General features: G+C 46.6%; 1 protein-coding gene across 3 annotated transcripts in view; it reads left to right on the top strand.

Annotated features, from left to right (window-relative positions):
• Vti1a (vesicle transport through interaction with t-SNAREs 1A) overlaps positions 1-19,199 on the top strand; it is a 308,900-nt gene that overhangs the window by 233,085 nt on the left and 56,616 nt on the right. The window lies entirely within an intron of this gene.

The following is a 19,199-nucleotide window of genomic DNA, read 5'->3' as shown; positions in this document are numbered from 1 at the left end:
AGAAAGCCAGTTTCCCTAGCATGCCTACATCAACCTGTAAAAACAAACCTAAGTCCCTAAAGACCAGACGGGCTATTCCGAAAATGGGACTTTGCAGTGTGGGGTGTTTTTACAATGAAAATTCTACCATAAAGAAGAAACTTTTAATATTTTTCCCCTTGGGATAGACTGAATAATTTATGTGTAATGACAAGAAAAATACATGTAATTAGTCTGGGTAATATATGCTTTCTGTTCAGTTGTATATTTTAAAGTGATTAAGACACTGAGTTTTTTTCAATGGTAAATATCTGCCTTCCTTGTTGCCCTTAAGGTCTCTGTAAGTTTGTTGTGACTGTGAGTGTGTTGAACTCATGTAGGACACACACAGTATTGAGGAGAGCAATCGGTGTAAATCTTTGGCCAAGAATGATGGGCAGGAGCCTGTGACAGTGGGAGGCCTTCCTTGTGCAGCTAGCCCTGTGAGTTGGGGGTTGGAAGCCTGAGGGGCGCCATCCTGAATGAAGCTCTGCTTGTCTTTTTGTTGGTGTGTGCATTTCAAACTGAGCCTCACTGTATGATCCAACCTGCTCTAGAACCTAATTTTTTTACAACAGTCTGGCCTCAAACGCGAGGTCCTTCTGCCTTGGCCAGCCTGTTGCTCAGACTGAAGCTGTGCATCACCTCTGGCTGTGTGCCAGTGGGGAAATTGTGTGGCACAGTGTAGAGCAGAAACATGTAAGGGAAGGTTATTCAGTTAACATATTGATATCACCCATATCACACAGAATGAAATGAATTTCTGACATTTGCCTTTAATTAATAATTTCTCCTTGCTTTTGGCCCAGGATTCCTATATGTTTACCCACATGGCTCCTCCCCTCCCCCAATTAGAGGGTAGATTTCTCCCTTTATCTTTGCAGGTAACGATCCAAGACATTTTTATGTAAATGGACTAATTAATTGGTAGCCTTCATTTGAAGCTTAAAATAAAAGTAATCCTTTTTGAGAGGCATTAACTATTTTTAAAGCCACAAACAGTTCTCCCTTAAGTACCTTGTTACAATTAGAGCTAAGTTAACAGCAACAGACATAATGGAAGGCGTTACCCCTTACCTTGGAGCCTTGTTTTCCCAGAATGATTAAAGAAATCCCTTCACTAAGAGACTGTGCATCAACCTCCTCACTTACTTGCTTAAAGAAAAAAAAATCACATTTCCAGAAACGTAACCGCTCATATTGTCAAAACTCCAGGTGACATGACGTAGCAAGTGAAGTCACCCAGAGCGGGCTGTAGCCACAGAGATGTGCAGGCCTCGCGGACTGGCTGCTGCAGCTGGGCTCCTCTGAGAGAGCTTAAGCTCCTCTGCTCCCCAGCCCTATGATTTATGCAAATGAGAAAGCCTTGGCGGTCTCCACTTCCTGGCCAGGCCGGCTTAATCCACTTCCTTTGGGTTCATGTGACCATGCAAATGTGAGCACTCCTGAATTGTCCCACAGGGGCTGTGCCTCTCATTATCCCTGCCCGTTCTCTGGGCAGTGCAAGCATTCAGACTCTGAATGGACAAGGGTCTAATTACTCACCACATCTGTCAGATCAGATGCAGCCGAGAATGAAGAGAACCCCAGACAAGCCCAGCCCTTTCTTTGCTGTGTTCTTCATGGCTGGGGTCATCCAGCCCTGTCTTCTAGGGAATATTTTCCACTCAGTGTTTCATGACCCTTCTGGAAAACAGGGACTCTAGCTTTTGGAGATCCATTACTGGGCCTTTCACATTGTGTGTGGCCTTTACACATGTTAATTAATCTTCCCGAGGACGCTCTGAGCATCAGGGAGCCCTTTATTCTCCCTGGGTTGCTGACGACCAATACAAATGCTAGAAAGTTTTGCTTACTGTTTCCTGACCTTGCGCCCTCTCTGTGCATGCTCCTATGCATCCCCCGCCCCTAATATGTCTCCACGTGACAGATGGGCGATTCACATTACCCGGTCAGCCAGAGTTTGACACAGCAAAGGTGGAGGTCGGCAAGCGGAGGGGGTACCTACAGGAAGCAAGGTTATGGCCAAGTTACCTTTTTCAGTGCTACCTCCCAAGAAAAGGATAGGCGATAATGAGGGGAAGACCCATGCCCGCTGGGACCCACAACAGTGCACTGGAGGGCACCAGCATCAGGCACTGGCCTGGCCTTTTGGAGGCCTTGGTGTCTGTGTCTTTTGGGCCGAAGGGGAGATTCTAAGTCCATGTAACCCTGAATGACAAAGCACTGCAGATTAACATGGGGGGGGGGGTTCTGTTTTGTTTTAATTTGATTTTATCTTTATCGTTTTTTTTAAATTTAAGATTCATAAATTAAACAAAACTGTATAAAATTAATCATTTTATTTTTGTCATATTGGTTTCTTGTGGTTTTGTTTGTTCTTATCTTGTTTTATGGGGTTTTTTGTTTTTGGTTTTGTTTTGTTCTTTCTGAGAGAGAGAGAAACAGAACATGGTGCTGCATGGATTAGAAGATTTGGAGGACCTGGGAGGAGATGGGAAGGGAAAGAATATGATCAAATTGTATTCTAAGAAAAAAATTTAAATTTAATTAACAACTTGAAAGTGAACTGTTTAGTACACTTGCAGTGTTAGACAACCATTGCCTCTCTCCGGCTCCCTGCCGGACTCGCAAGTGGCCTCTCCATCCCACCAGCTGCTGTCTGTGTGGATTTCCGTATTCTGGATAATGCACAGACTGAAGTCACAACAGTATAGAACCTTTGCTGCTCGCCTCTTTTGCTTAATGCTGTATTGGGGGGGAGGGGGACTTTGTTTTTGTTTCAGTATTCCCTTAGCATTTGGAGGGGTACAGATGACAGTGTTTCTGCTTCAGCCGACTCTTTCTCCTCATCTGCTCTCTGCCTTCTCTCTTCCATTGTCTACTTTTCCCTCAAGGTCTGTGGAGTCCAGCTCTGAAGTAGCTGCCCTCAGTTCAGATTCACGCCCTGCCTACTGCTGCCCCTTTTCAGATACTGTTCAGTCTCCAGCCAGTCTTTCTCAAGCAAAGACATCTAACAGAGTTGCTGCCCTGCTCAGTTCTCTCCAGTGTCCCCTCCATCCTTCTGAATGGACTCTGTACTCCTTACTGTGGCCTCACAAACAAACTCTCTACAATGTGCCCCTCCCTCCACCCTCTGTCTCAGTGACTCCTCTGATAATCTCTGGCCCGGCCTCCTTGGGGTGCTCGCAGGTCTCTCTGGTCCAGGCACCTTGGGGTGCTCGCAGGTCTCCAACACCTGAGGCTCACTTGCTTCTGCATTTCTTTGTGTGGCCTGTGTTCTCCCCAGCAGTGTTCTTCCTGCAAGAATCCTCTCAGTCCTGGCAGCCGCTGCACTTCACCTTCCCCCTGATCTGCTTGTCAGGAAGAGCTCTTCTCTTTAGCCCCAGTATCTAAGTTAGCATCGCATCTGAATAGCTAGTCTGTAATTATGAATCTTTATAAATCTCTGCCCATTGCCCACTAGAACTTGCTTCCCCATCTTCATGTCTCTAGTAGCAGCAACTACTGTGTAGCTCTTCAATCATTAATTCGTTGCAGGATTTAACTTCTCTTCTCCAAAGAAAAAGCTATAGCTAGTCCTGTGTAGAAGGTATAGTAACAAGGACTAACATTCAAAGTCCTAATTACTTTGGTCATTTGTTGAATTTAAGTTACCACAGTGGTTTACCAGGTTCAATTAGAAAATTTAACTTTATTGCAACCTAACCCCCATTCTGTTCTTTATGGATCTCAAGAGTTATACTCAGTTGCCAGAATTTTTTTTATTTTGACAAGTTGTCCAGGGGGCATTTCGAAATTGTGTGATAGGTTGATTGAGTCAGCGCCAGGCTCTGTGCACTTGCTCCACTGCACACAATGCAGATGCGAGGCCCACGTGGAAACATCGCTGCTCATTGTTCCCAACCTTCCAAATCCACGTCTTTAAAAACAATCAGTCACATTCCTCTTAAATTAAATGCCAAGTAAACAATGCAAATAAAACTATTTTTCTTGCGGAGACAAAATTGAAAATCTGTAACTAATTACAAATTGGCAAGCCCCAAGCCTACAAATAGCTGAACTCTTTACCAATGTATCATTTACAGTGAACTCAAAACTGGCTCCTCACACCAGCCATCCACAAGTTATTAATCAGCACTGTGCCAAGCCCAGGACCTCGCCTCCCCAAAATCATCATAAACATTTAATTTTCAATATGGGCTTCATAAACAAAGCTGTTAAAAATGAGAGGAGGCTTAATTGGTCAGAACACACAAAGCCTGTTCATGGAGTCTGAATTGGCTTTCCGTTGAAATATTCTGCTCTTCCTCCACTTAATATTCTATCACTGTGGCCCTTGACCTTCTTATGGTCTAAGGCCCACCAGACCCTCCTCTGCTGAAAGCCTGGTGAGAAGCAGCCTGGACCACAGAAAATCAGGGTCAAGGAGCAGCTTTGAGGTGCTACAAGTGGGAGACAAAATTTACAAATGGCTTTATTGGGGGGGGGGATCCTGTTTAAATGTATGTGTTGAAAACTGAAAAGATGTAGATGGCTCTTTGTTTCCGTTCAGTTTTCAGTTTAATGCCTCTCTGGAGAAAGACTTTCTCCATCTCTCTTATTAACATTGGTCTCCTTCTCTGACTGTGTAGCTATTTTAGCATTCTGAGCTCCTGTAGCTGGAGTATGATCCATATAAACAGACATGTTGCCACGATCTTGGCCTCCCCGGCTAACCCTATTCCCCACAGTGGTACCGTACCCAGTATACTAGATTTTCATACACGTCGGGTGGGTAGACAGATCGATGGTGAGTGAGTGGGTAAGAGTAAATAGAAGGAATAAACTTGGGTGGGCTGAGACAGGCAGCAGAGCGAGGCCACATCCCAAGCCTGGAAGGCATGGGTTCCTAGCTGTAGCTTCTGATAGACACCCACTACTCATCTAAGGTGCACAGCTGGAGAGATCTGTACATACTCAGCACATTCCGAGAGAGGCAAGCAATGAGTCCTCGTCAGACTCACAAAGCTTGCTCTGTGGGAGGGTGATGACACTCCTGCCCCCTGTAATCCCCGAAAGCTTGACTTAAGGGCTAGCGGCTTGAGATTGCCTGTCACACACTGGGGCTTAGAGTGAGATTCCTCCTTGCTGACAAAACCGCCTCAGCTAGAAAGTAGGTAGTAGGGAGGTGTTGGACGAACTCGCATGGATGCCTTAGAGCGGTGCGGGCAGCAAGTGTACCTTGGTTCCAGATGACGTACGTCATGCTCTCTTTCTGTCCCCACACTCAGCGTCTGCAGTGACGAAGCCAGCAGAACACTCACTAAGTACTTGGAGATTCCCATGAGATTCGTTACTGTTCAGAAGATGGTGAAGATGACACGTGTCCTAGCACAATAACCAGGCTGAACTTTTAAAGGCCTTTTTTCTGCAGTCTGTTCCCTGGGAAGCCTTAGATAGGGGCTGTAGTGTTTTAGGTATCCTGTGGGGAAGGGGCCTGTGTTTCCAGGGGGTGGCAGAGGTGGCACTGAAGGTCTCAATCCAGCCCTGTGATCTGAAGGTAAGGCCTCTGTGAGGAAACGCAGCGCTTCCTCAGAAATAGAACAAGAGCACCCCATCTGTGAGGAGACAGCTGTCAGGTCAGGTCACTGAAGCCTGCGGTGATCTTGGCAAATTGTAACTGGCTGAGGCCACCTTTCCTTTCAGGACATACTTCTGGAGATCAAAAATATATTTCTAAGTGGGTAATCTGCCGTTGCTGCGTGGCTTTCCTCGTAATGCCTTCTGCTTTTTCTGTCATGGTTGGTTTGCTACCGAGTCACAGACTTTGTACCTTCCAGTGGGTTTGGGCAAGAAACTGGAGCATCTAACATGGGAGTACATGTCTAACAAGTCCATGCAGGTCCAGGAACCATGTTTTGTCTGCCTAATGACACTTGAATTGTTACTGCACCTTAATCCAGTTCTTATCCTCTTCAGTCTGAGAATGTAGAGTGAAATGGGAGTCTGGTCCTCTGCTGGGTTCTTGTTAGACAGGATTATAATCTATCTGACAAAGAACAGGCCAAGTGTGGGACTCTGCTGATCTGAGCCTGAGTCTTGCCCTTGGAGTGGAGCCCAGCCCTTTTACCAGGCCTCGTGCAGAAGCCACCGTCCCTGCCTCAGTACCTCCCCTCTCCTCCATACCCCATTCGCCAGTCTGTTCTAGAACAGCCCATGCTGACATGGCTGTCTTCCGAACCTGTGAGCCTGGAGGACAGGGGTTTCCTTCCTCTGTCCTTATTGGCCTTAGAACTGTGCTTGGCGCCGAACGGAATGCCTGAGGAATTGCAAAGTTGGCCAGACAGGTAGTACAGAACCACAACCCTAAGACTCAGGAGACAGAGGCAGAAGAGTCAGGAGCCATCCTCCATATACAGTGAATTGAAGCTAGCCTGGGCTACATGAAGCCCTGCCTCTAAAGCAAAGGAAAAACTAAGGAAGAGTGGAGAGGTAAGTCACACTCGCATGCAGTAGGGCAGAGAAAGCAGAGCAGAGCCGAGGGGGAGCGGGCCCTTTCTCCCTTCCACAGGCAGACAGTCTCCTCCTCACACTACCACCCCACCCAGGTCTTATGGTTATGTTCCTACAAGACTGTTGCATTTACAGTATGACAGAACTCTGTTTGCCTTGGACTGAGTGCTGGCCTGCCTTACATTTCCAGCAAGGCCGGAAAGACAGTTTTGTGTCGTGGCAGCAAGCCAGCAAGGACAGCCTGGGGAATCCCTCCCCGAGACATGCAGCAGCATCTCTCTGGACCCCGACTTTTCCAGAATTCAGCAATGGCCCCTTTGAATGAGCCATTCCAAGGCCCGAACTGGCCTGGCGGAGTGGGCTCCAGACACCCTGCCACACATGTGGCCCTCGGGGTCAGCAGTGATTGTGCTGCCAGTTAGACAAGGCTGGTGAAATGTCATGTAGCTGGGCCCTGGTTACCTTTCCTGACACCTCACCCTCCAGTGGTGACTGCTCATCCACAGACCGCCTGTCACCTTGTCCTGCTTGTCTAGGAACTCAGCAGTCACACATGTAGAGAACCTGTCTCCAGCCCCTCTTTCTTGGGACAAGCTCAGCCTCACTTCCTCTGGCCTTATCAAATGCTTTGTTTCCAAAATTGTTGTGGAAGCAGCTGTGGGGGGAGGGGGTTTTATTCCGCGTCTCCGTCACTCCACCCTCCAAACTGAAATGAAGGAGAGAAAAGGCGGCTGGCTTCCCACTAGCCTGGGCACTCCAGCCCTTCAAGCACATGAAGCTTTTGAATTTTGCCTTCTGTGGCTCAGACTTTTGGCTACACCATCTCTGCTTCAAGCTCAGCTTAAAGAAACATATGGCTCCAGATTCTTCAATGCCCACAGAGAGGGCTTCCTTGCTACGAGGCTTAGCAGATGAAATGCGGTTTTCCGAGCCTCTTTTCATTGACCGTCAAAATAACAAGCAGAGTCTTATGTCTCAACAGAGACACTCTTCTCGCTCAGTTACTCGGGGAAGAATGTGCCATTGTCTCTGCTGGGGGCTTTTGTTTTATTTGTAAATTGTGCATGCTGCATGCTATGGAATACCGAGAAACCACACACCCTGGCTTGTTAGTTGACACACAGAATGTGTGATTACAGATTGTTTGAACAACAGTGGACTATTGAACCGCCTTCCAGATGTGTGTGGAGTTAACTGTGGGAATGTCCACAGAGGAGGATTGTCTTTCTTGTTGGAAGAGCCAGTCCCCCAGAGAATGGAGACATGAACACAGAAGCTACTTGGCACAGTAGTTTCAAAGGGCTCCTCAGAAGGAAAATTAATCCTTGTTTTAAAAAAAAATTAATTAAGACTGAGTTTGTTCTCCTAAAAGTCAGCCATACAAAGAAAATACTAAACAGCAACAAACATACAGCTTTCGGGTTCCAGATTTTAAAAATATCTAGAAATTCAAAAGACTCTGGATTCAAGATAAGACTCCAGTAATCCCAAGCTTGGTGAGGACTAGAGACTTACTAGAACCCTCTCAGGACTGGAAGAACTTCCTAGAGCCTTGCTAGAACCCTCTTAGTGACTGGTAAGCATACAGAATGAAGATGGAGGAGATGGCTCAGTGGGTAAAGTGCTTGCTGAGCAGTCACGAGGACCTGAGTTTGAACCCCTAGTCCCCATGTAAAGTCCGACCTTATAGCTCACGTCTGCACTCTCAGAACGCCTGAGACACATGGGAGACGGGACAAGACCATCCCCCAGAGCCTCAGAGCCAGCTAGCCTGGGTGTGAGCACTGAACAACAGGGAGCAGTGTCTCAGACAAATTGGAAAGGAGGATGGACACCCAGAGTCCCGCTCATACCCCTACACCCATGTGGATGGACACCCAAATAGAAAACAATGCAAATTGCAATAATCATTTGGGGAAATAAGCAGTTGTTTCAAATATGAAACATGGAGTTGCTTCATAATCCAGTATTCTCATGCCTGGGCATCTGTATCTAAGACAAAGGAAAATAATTGTCCCCACAAAAAAACTCGTGCATGAATAGTCATAACATTAGTATCCATAATACACAAACCATCCATCAGCTGCTAAGGAAACAGATGTGGCAAACTACATATATGTAACAGAGTGGAGAGCTGATCCAGGGTGAAGGAACTTTGGAAATGTGCTCGATGAAATAAGGCAGACACGAGTGCCCGTGCTGCACGAATCATCCCTCAAAAATATCTACAGAGACAGAGCAACTTACTGGTCACCTGCAGCAGAGCACTTCAGGACAGAAGGGAGACGCGTGTTTCTTCCCTGTAGCATTACTGGGAACCAAACCCAAGCGTCACACATGGGAGTGACACCCCAGCCCTTGGGGTTTCTATCTTGAGTGATGAAAATGCTCTAAAATAGGCTGTGATGTTGCTTGTAGACCTGAGCAAATACTCTAAAGCCTTTTGAAATTTAAACCTTAAGAGGATGAATTATAACTCCATAATACTATTGAAAAACAAAAGCAAAATGAAGATATTTTAGGCAAAAAAATAAAATGTAAGGAAAAAAATTTTTAATTAAACTTAAAACAGGAGTATCTTCAAAACTCACATAACTGAACTTTGTGGCGACATGGAAGGGGAGGGGAGGCTTTAAGTTCAGCAGCTCATCTCCTCTTCCTTCTTTCTCTGGAATGATCCGCCATCTGACAATGTCAACACGTGTCTGTCTTGTTGGTATCTACAGCAGTAATCGGGCACCCAGCCATCAAATAGCCTCACTTACCTTTGTGTGGTGACATGCCCATGAGCAGTGCATATCGTAATACATAATTTTGAACCTGTTTTAAATTCTGTATCAGGCAAGTAAAAAAAAAAAAAAAAACAGGAAACAAAGACAGATAGGAAATCCTCTCCAGTTTCAGCCCACACTCCACTTTCTATTAGCTTAATCTAAAGAAAAAGGTGGAATTTCCTGCGGAGTGATTAATTGGCTGGCTGTGGTGACATACAGGGTCTCTGAGCTTGACCCTGCAGGTAAAGGCTAACTGGTATGTTAAGTTGATTACACAATTTCCTCTAAATATGTTGACAAGTGGTTTGCACAGTTGCCTTGACCTTTGCCCTTATAAATGCACATTTATAAATGGCTTGCTTTTTGAGCCAAAGCAGTCCCTATTTTAGATGTGGCATGTGTTGAATAAACAGCCCAATATGCAACCCTGGCCGACAGGTCAGGTTATAGGAGTCCCTGGAAGGGTTTGAGGTGGCTGGATTCACTCGGGATTCATAGCAAACCCCAAAGTGTCTCCTCGTCCTGTACGGTATGTTGGAATTGCATTCTATAAACGGCTTGAGCTGATCCAGGAGTGTGGCTGCTAAATGGTTTACAGCAAATGACAAGTAGGCTTGGCTCCAGTACTTCCTGAAGCTCTCCTTTTCAGGATGTCAGTCCATTTAAACACACACATACACACACACACACACACACACACATACACACACACACACATACACACACACAAACCAGCTTTTCATTTTTCTTCCAAAGTAAAATGGAGAAACTTTCCAGGGATCATTTCTGTACTGCGAGCGTTTCCAGGAAAATAGCATATCCTTAGGTAGTCTAGAGAATGTCATTGAGGGACTTTTTGTTTTAGAGTCTCATTGCTTGCTTCTACCTAAGGAGGAGTTACAACATTCCATTATAAATGAGCAGGAAATGCAGCCTTGATAGTAAATCATCCTGTTTATCCGCTATTTCAGAAAGCAGCTGTTTATTTGTAGCTTTATACGCTAAGCACCTTTCCCAAGCCTGATATATTCTGACTTGATAAGCAAAAAGAGATTTGCTAACTCCGTTGATTTACTGGGATCTATCTGCATGTGTCTCTTCCTGAGTGAGTTAAGCAGTTGGGAAATGAATTGGGTTTTATGTGTATGTACAAAGATAATACTGCTTATGCTCTCCAGGTCTACAACATGACAGGCCTTTAGCTCTCTGGGAAAGCAGGTCATTGTCCGGGCTCAGAGGCTAACTGTGCACCTCAGCACCAGAGTCTGTGGTGATGCCCTGAAACACTGTGCAGACCCTTCACAAACCATCTTCATTCACTAACTCTTACATAAGTTCACCCGCCTGAAATGTTTACTGCTCTCCAGCAATGAGTCATGCAGTAACCGGTCCTCTTGACTTCATTGCTTCCCTCAGGTCTGTAGCCTTTCACTCTCTGGATGGCTCTGGACTTGAGGGAGGGCGGGAGGCCAGCAGCCTCCTGCCATGGGGCTCTTCACCAAGTCAGAACCATCCATCACTAATATCACCCTCCTCTCCCTTCCCTCCTTTGTGGGCTCGCCAGCGTCCCCTAGATGTGTGCAGGTGAAGTGAGCAGCCCATGCCTTCCCCTGGCCTGGGGGAAGTTTTAAATTTAAACTCCGCATGAAAAACGCAGGTGGTATGAACTTCCTGCCCTGTGGGGTAATCAGAGAAGTTTCTGCTGCCTCTCAGTTTTCTTCTTTATGAGGGCCTTCTAAACTGAACTATTTCAAAAGGAAAACTTTCAGACTGAAAACTTTCTGAAAATCCCAGAAACTCATCGATTGGGTGTGGTTGCTCACATCTGTCATCCCAGCGCTTCAAGACTAGCCTGAGCTATGTAGTAAGTTTTAGGCCAGCCTGACGAAGGAAAGGAAGGAAGGAAGGAAGGAAGGGAAAGGAAAGGAAGGAAAGGAAAGGAAGGAAAGGAAAGGAAAGGAAAGGAAAGGGAAGGAAAGGAAAGGAAAGGAAAGGAAAGGAAAGGAAAAAGGAAAAAGGAAGGAAGGAAGGAAGGAAGGAAGGAAGGAAGGAGTGAGTGAGTTTAGGAAGGGTTCCCTCCCAAGTTCTCAGTTTCAGTTGTTTGAGCAGCAGGCCTATTGGGAGTGGGGGGGAGGGGGAGGGGAGGGGCTTCCTGTTAGTTTCTGTCCTTAGGCCCACCATCCTCCTTGTCTTCCTGCTCTTGCCTCTGCCTTATGCTGTCCTGTGCTCCTGCCCACTGTGCCTTCCAGAGCCAGTCTGTGCGGCTGACCTTCCCGTGTGGTCACACTGTGGCCTGGCCATCTCCTGCAGGGATCGTCTATACCCCAGCAACATAAGCAGCCTCACTTAGCCCCCAAGAAACCCGAGCTTCCCAGGGGCAGGTCTAAGTTCTATGGACCTGACACTAGAAAATTTGGGGTCCCCTCTGGAAAAAGGTTAAGTTCAAACTCAGTTGTAGAACTTAATGTTTGTTTAGGTCAAGATATAAAGTACTGTGACGAGATAGATGCCACAAATACTGGGACATCCAGAAAGCTATATGGTTTTATTAATTAACTGATAGATACATAATGTTGTTTCTCTCTCTGCTTTAACTACATAGTTCTGGCTGTTGCTTTCATATAACTATTTTGCGATACCGTCTATGAATAGGGGAGGGTAAGATGTCCCCTTTTCCTTTGGCACGCATACCCCTGAGCATTTCTACAGCTTCTGTCACATAGCACTCCCAGATAATACAAGTCTCCACAGTCCATCGGGGTCTGTGGCCCAAGATCCCAGTGGAACCAAACCCCTGTGCTCTCTACTTTTTTCCTATGATCCTATGATAAAAGCTTAGTTTATAAACCAGACACAGTAGGTGAGCAGCATGATAAAAAACAGTTACAACATTACACTATGGTAGTATTTAAACAGACAGTCACAACATTACATTATCACAGTATTTAAATAGTTACAACGTTATACTATCACAGTATTAAACAGACAGTTACAACATTACATTATCACAGTATTTAAAGCTCACAGATTGTTTATTTCTGGGATCTTCCATCTAATTCTTTCAGACCATGACATAAATGAAACTGTCAAGTGGGAACTGCTATGATTTTGCGATCAAGGGAAACCTCTTGGACTTCCTTTCCATGGCTAAGCATGGGGCTGGGGGTTTTATTAACCCCATTATGTCTGCTTCAAGCATTCGCTCTTCCTGCTGTCCCCATATAGGTCCAGTGCCTAGTCTCCAGCTCTGCCCACATCACAGTAGGTGACCATTTCCAGCCCAAGATGGCTAACAGTGTTTTATCAAAAGCTACACATACCAGTATCCCACTCTATCCAAAGCTGAATACCCTAACTCCATTTCCCCTTAACTGGGTTCCCATAAAGACCACAAACACACCAATGCTAACAACACAAAGCAGAGACCTCATGGGGGTGGCTGGGGGAGGGGGAGGTCAACCTCATAATGCCTTGCAGCAGATGGGTCTTATTTTCACACGGCTTACAAAAATATATAAGCAAATGGACATCGTGCCAGAGTGTAACTTTAATTCTTTCAAAACCTACTTTTAATGATGGTTCCTAAACACTTTATCCTCCCTTCTAGCCCACCAGAGGCAATGGAAAAGAAAGGATATGGGGGAGAACCTGAGGTTGGGAATAGGCCTCTGTCTCCAACATCCAGCAAATACAGGAAAGACCTCCTATCCTAGAATGGCTAAGAGCCAATGGCGGGGCACTACTAACAAGATGGGGATGGCCAGCCAGGTTCTGCTTTCAGTACATTGGCACCTGCAGAAGAATGGCTTCCTGTTTGATAAGCCCTTCGTGTCTGTAAGGCCCTGCTATACACACGAGCGGAACTGCCTCACTCAGAATGAGTGTGTTTACCAAACTGGAGGTGAGGCATCTTGCAAGCCCCCTTGTTCCCCAAGAAAGACAGGATAAGGGAAGTGGCAGAACCATGATAGGAACGGAGGTTTTCACGCTACAGAGTGTGAACTGATAAGAGCGCCTCCCAGCCCAAGTTAGCTGAGCAACTGGGACTCGCCTCTCATTTTATAATGGCTAAGTGTCCTAGGGAAAAAGACAAGTCAACTCACTGCTAACATGACTGATGGCTCTGACCCCATCTGTGCTTGACTTTCCTACTAAAGAAACCAAGGGGTCACTTTCTCATAGGCCTGAAATAGAAGGTTGCATGGTAAAGATGCATTAATCATAGTAGTCCTGTTCTTAGCAAGGCCGAGTCCCTGCACCAACCTGTTTACATTGCTTATCTCCTTTGACCCCCACATAACCCCTCTGCTGCTATTTCTTTTTATATTTGAAGATGGTAAGATGCGGAGAGTTTCAGAGTCATTCGTGCTGTCTGACCACAAAGCCACCAAGGGACTGAGTCCAGGCTTGAAGAAAGATAGACGGTTAGCACTCCACCCAGGAATACAGACAAGTCCGTCTGCATCCCCCTCCAGACTCCTTTCTGGGGATGCTTCTTTGCCTCCAAAGTTCCCCTCAAAGGAGGATGCTCAGAAAGACTCTCAGATGGTCCTCCACACTGTGTGAGGCACCTGAGGGCTTACCGCACCGCTGCTCTGTCATTTACCACAGAAGCTTTGCTAGCTGGAGATGCCTGCTTTTCTTTTTCTCTTGCGATACCTAGAATAAAACTTAAGACTATTAGTCGGGGATCAAAACAAATATTGGTCATGGCAGCCTCGGATTGGGCCTGATGGTTCTTTGTTCCTCCTTAGAAGCCTGGGTTAGCTGAGAGGAAGTGCTTCAGAAAGAGTGTGAGAGAGCCTGGGTTCCTGCGGAGCAGCAGAGCTCAGGCCCTGCCCTACACGTCACACACAGGCGGCCCTGCGTGTCGTCCACTGACAGAGAGCCTGGGTTCCTGAGGAGCAGCAGAGCTCAGGCACTGCCCTACACGTCACACACAGGCGTCCCTGCGTGTCGTCCACTGACACTTAATGCTTTCACCAGGCTGCTTTTGAAGAGTTCCCAGGAAATACAGACATACTTACATGAGGCAACTGCAGGCAGAGTGGCTCTCCAGGCCCCAGACCACAGTTTCCCAGAACAATCCCTTCATATGTAGAGGATGTGATGAGCCAAGACAATGAGAGGGAACCTCAGGAGAGCAATGTGCCTCTACACCTCAGCTCTCATTTCTCATATGTTGAGAAAATGAGGCCGAAGGAGAACAAGGGGCTAACCGAAGGCCCACAGGCTAACTGAGGTAGACTCTACGCTAGGATCCCTCCCAAGGCCCCCTTCCAGTGTAGACAGCTGGCATGTCCGCCTTGGGGCAACATGACCCACACAGGTCCTTCCCATGGCACATCCACATGCACTGTGTAGCTTAGTCATCCAGTAATTCCCTTCAGGGTTGCATGAGAACATTGCCTGGAGAAGACTGACTGCCAGTGAGGCTGAGCCCTTTTGTCTCAGGTACTTAGTTTTCCATCAGTTCTGTACAATCTACTTGTACAGTTGGTGACTCGCTCACGCACAGGAGTGCTGGTTAGCGTGTGCGTGTTCCCTCAGCCAACTTGGATTTCTTCAGATTCATGTCCATGTCAGAGGCACAAGGAGATCTCTCACTGCTCCCCACACTCTGTTTCTTGTCCTAAGGACAAGTGGCCTCCATTGTGAGGCACCTCGCTGAAGTAAATGTACGGGGAAGGTTGGGAAAACTGAACTGCTGTTCATATCAGTCTGTCTCTGCCACTGGACTATATTTCAGGAAATGCTTTTATCTCATGCACTTTAAATATATCCCTAACCTTGGAGTCAGAGTTAACTCGTTCAACTTCCGTGTGACCCAATTACTATGAACACCAGTCTTGACTGTTGCATAAGACGGCCAACGTTGACTCATTTTCTGAAGGTGTAAGTCTGGTTGGCTTTATTTTTTAAACTAAATACTAACCAATGACTGGAGAACAGTGTGCCACTTCTGTCCCAGTTCTAAGGTGGGTAGGAGGCAAGCAAGGACCTCTCACGCAGACACAGAGGCAGAGGTCTACAAGCCTGTCCACAGATTTGTCACAAGGGACCCCAGCTACTGCTACCTCCGCAGCTTCTCACTGACACACTTTGCTCTGCAGTCAAAAGACTCAGAAAAGCTGCATTCTTTGAAAAGAGAAGTTGAAGATGGAACAGGCCAAGCCTGTCAAAACTTGTATGCCACATTCCACTGTGTAAATGCCCCTCAGCTGAGGCCCTTTGTAACATGAAAATATCACAAATCAAAATGGACTTAATACAGCCAGCAGATCCACGGAGCCTCCAGCCCATGGGCATGCCGCTCTGTGCATCAGGAGTTTCCCCTCATGCTATGCAGCGCTGAGCCAGCTTACTGGTGAGAGAAGAGCAGATTCCACAGGGCGGGGTGGGGGTGGGGTACCGTTGGCTTCTGTGGAGAATGTGTCTCTTCTTACCATTGTCTCATCAGAAGAACTGTAAGTGGGGCCATCACCAGCCAGGGGCCACCTGAACCTAGCTACATACACTGAGCACTGCTTAGCCCTTGACAGGATTGTGTGGAAGCCATCGGAGAGACGCAAGCTGGGGGATGACCCTATGTTCCTGGACAGCTCACCGAACAGTTCATGTAGTCTGTGCTTCACTCTGTGGGTGCGTCAGTCCCTCAGGGCTGAGAACATAGTCAAGAGAGAAGACATTTAAGGATCCACACAAAGCCTGGCTCACAGGCTTGCTCCCCAGAGACACTTCTGAGCAAATGATAGTACATTAGAAAGTCTGGGACCTGGGCACCCATACTCATAAACTTCAGCTATAATGTGGTCTGCAGATCTCAAGAAAATCCCTCTGAGGTACTGACAGGAGGCTGGACACCAGGACATTCTCAGCAACACTGGAAAAGCAAGAACTCAGAAATAAATATTCATCATTTGAGAAGAAAGGGCCACCTACTAGAATACTATATACCAGTCAAAATAGATAGGCACATCCTAAAGCTACGCACAAATTCAAGATCAGTCAGCATTGTGCATGCAGGCGATGGCACATTTGTAGATTCCTAGATTATAGTAAAACTATAAAAACAGGAGCAAAATCACTCGATTTCCAGCTAGTTGTTACCTAGAGAGACAGACAGACATGGAGACCGATGCATAAAGAGTAGGCACCAACTGTATCAATAACACATTCATTCACCGTTCCAAAGCAGCTCAGCCTCCACTCTGGAACTGCTTGTGGGGCTTTGGCTCGGAAGGAAAAGACTGGCTTTTAAATGCATGCCGTGAGCAACAGCCCAAGGGAGGGGCAGCTTGAGACTTCCACTTTACAGCATGGCTGCGGAGAAACTAAGGGAACGCTCCCTTCACCAAAGGGTCTTTGCCAGCCCCAACCCCAGATCCAAGAGAGCTCCAGCCTAGGAAACACTACATCCGCTCACCCCCAAGACCCAGCCAAGCCATCCATAACTGTTTGGTTGTTAATGAAGTCTGACCAAGTGTGCGCATAAAGGCTCCTGTAGAATGGCCTTAATTTGTGTTTAGGAATGCATAATTTTATCAGCATCCCTGTAATTAGATATTGTGCAAAGGGATGAAGGGTGAGCATTGCCGTTGCACAGAGCAATGGCCTCCAGCTCCTTGCTATCTCAAAGATAGCAAGGGCTTCTGTAGACACATTAGTCACGTGGGTTTGCTTACATACACATCCAAAAAGAGAATGAAAATCTCCCAGTTGGCCTCTCTAAGGGTAGGTTTGTAAATATGTAACCATGTGCTCTCTCCTGTTCTCTTCTTTGCTGTTACCTCCGGGATGCTTGACTTTCCCCCTGTTGTCCAAGGAAAACCATAAATATGGCATTGGAGGTTGTATGGCCCTGTATGTTAATGTCAGCGCTTTAGCTAGAGTTTGGTAGAAAATGTTTGTTATTTGAGGAAGAATTAGTGCCGTAGACACCTTCCGTTGAGGAGCTCAAGGGGGATTTGCTGAAAACACGGATTGTGTTTCTTCAGCTGGAACACAGATGTGCAGGCAGAAAGTAAGCTAGAGGCCCAGGGTGGCCTCAGCCATCGCACACAGTAGGTGCTCACAATTCCCCGCTATCGGCTAATAGGGATGGCAGAGCCTAATAATTAACTATGAAAAGATCCTGCAGAGGGTACCTTTGTGTCTAGATGACCAGCCAGACAACTGTGGAAGTAGAGGGACATAGGAACAGTGCAGGGACAAGGGTAGCCAGATGTCACACAGCCCGAAGTAGAAGGCTTTGACTGAACAAAACTGTGCGTGGCCTATCCTGTCCAAGTATCTAGTCCAAGCTGTTCAGAAACACCAGATGAGCCAACCAAAGCTCATTCCTCTGCATATCTGCTTCACCCCCAGGGAGGCAAGGTGAAAAGACAAATTTTGCCCAGTGAGAGAGGACCCAGTCCAAGCAGGTGAAGAACTAGTCCTAACAAGCACCTCTGCAGGGGAATTGCTTTTCACTCTATGTGGGATACAGGAAGTATAACACTCCTGATCTCAAAAGAATGGTCTCTAGTTGAAGATGCTCCTGATGCTCACCAAAGACAGCCTGAAAAGGGAAAAGAAAACTAGCAACACAGCCCACATTGAAGATGAAGGCAGGCTGTAGGCTGGTGATCTGCCAAGGAGTGTGGGCTCTTCAGACTTCTCTTCGACAGTAGCCCTTCAGTCACTCCTTCTGCCTGTTGGTGCCTCTCTGGTGACCCTAGGTGTCCTGCTCAACTGCTCCACCAAAAGAAAGTCTGAGCCGTGGTACATTGTGGGTTCTCAGAAGCTTGTTGTCCATAGAGTGCGGCTTTAAGAACCACCAGCACATGTCCCTCCCGCTGGAACACATGGGATAGTTGTAGATGCTCTGCCTAAGGTCCACCAGGGCTGAGCTAGGGCATCAGCGGCTTACTCATCCCACTAACTACACTTAATGGTGTGATTGCAATTGTTATGCAAAGCCTTGCCGTTTTAATAGCATTAGGCAATTTTTTTATGTGGCAGTAAGCCCTACACCTTGAGAGGGTATTAAAAAGCACCTTAAAGGGGGAAGAAAGAGGCTGATGTGTGTGGTAAGGGAGACAGACAACACAGGTCAGTCAGTCCTGTGCCTGCGGTAACGTCCTTGCAGACACACAGAAATCTCACCATTCCACGGGACTGCAGAACATTTTCTTCTAAATCGCTTACAAGGAAGTTGGAGGCCTTGTCTTACTTACTGACATGTGGCCCTCAATGGATAAGGAGGAACAACCATGTAGCATACCAAACTACCCACAAACACACTTTGAGACGCTGTGTAAAGTGTCTGTTTCTTCTACAGTGGATGGTTTCTTGAGAACTGTAGTCACCATTTTACATAGAACCAATAAAATCAGGGACACTGCCCATCTCTGCACAGAACCACGGAATGGAGCAGGAGGCCGGCGGTCCTGTGGACACTAGAGACTATGCACTGTAACATGGGAAAAGCAAGCCTCCGGCAAGCATGATTTCCATGGGTTCCATACCGTGTCCGCAGAAGAGGATGGCAATGATCTCCATGTTTCTTGCATCTGTAATCATTTGGAGGGACTTACATTCTGTCCCTGGCAAGCCCTGTGCTCAGGAAAGTTCCCATGTTAGTGGAATAGACCGGAGAGTTAGACACATTCTCCAGTGGCTCCAACTTACCTGATCTTATCCAGTCAGATACCCCAAATCGGTTACAAATGTTTAAATCTGTCTCTGTAACAGTGGGGTTTTGTTTTGTTTTGTTTTGTTTTGTTTTGTTTTGTTTTTGAAACTCAGAACTCAAGGAAGGCAAGTCTCTCTTCTTAAGTCAAGAACAACCAGTCAATGTCACCATAACTACACATATATAACCAGAAACTATAAACTGACAAGTATGGAGGGGCCCCAGGAACATGCAGG

The sequence above is a fragment of the Apodemus sylvaticus genome, chromosome 1 (assembly GCF_947179515.1).
Source record: "Apodemus sylvaticus chromosome 1, mApoSyl1.1, whole genome shotgun sequence".
NCBI classification, from domain to species: domain Eukaryota; kingdom Metazoa; phylum Chordata; class Mammalia; order Rodentia; family Muridae; genus Apodemus; species Apodemus sylvaticus.
This window is presented reverse-complemented; position numbering and strand designations above follow the sequence as displayed.